The sequence below is a fragment of the Buceros rhinoceros genome, unplaced genomic scaffold (genome assembly GCF_000710305.1).
Source record: "Buceros rhinoceros silvestris isolate BGI_N320 unplaced genomic scaffold, ASM71030v1 scaffold26050, whole genome shotgun sequence".
Lineage (NCBI taxonomy): Eukaryota > Metazoa > Chordata > Aves > Bucerotiformes > Bucerotidae > Buceros > Buceros rhinoceros.
In genome coordinates, this window is record NW_010388255.1 from 1,106 (window position 1) to 1,321 (window position 216).

General features: G+C 65.7%; 1 protein-coding gene across 1 annotated transcript in view; it reads left to right on the plus strand.

The window, feature by feature from the left end:
- Nucleotides 1-216, plus strand: part of LOC104501545 (retinitis pigmentosa 1-like 1 protein) — a gene marked incomplete at its 3' end in the record, with an annotated part of 3,127 nt that overhangs the window by 1,013 nt on the left and 1,898 nt on the right. The window lies entirely within an intron of this gene.

Genomic DNA, 216 nt, shown 5'->3' on the forward strand with positions numbered 1-216 from the left:
GAGGCAAGGGGGGGGGCGCGGGGAAAAGAAAAGCCAGTCTGGGCAGATGACAACCCAACAAGCGCAGGAGGGCTGGAAAGCGAGGAGAGAGGCGGCACGACACCAGCAGAGCTGGAGGAAACCCAGGAAGATGAGGACGAGGATGCTGAGAGCCAGGGGATGAGCCAGCAGCAGCCACCGCCAGAGGCTGAGCTGCCCCCGGAACCGGCGAGGGCG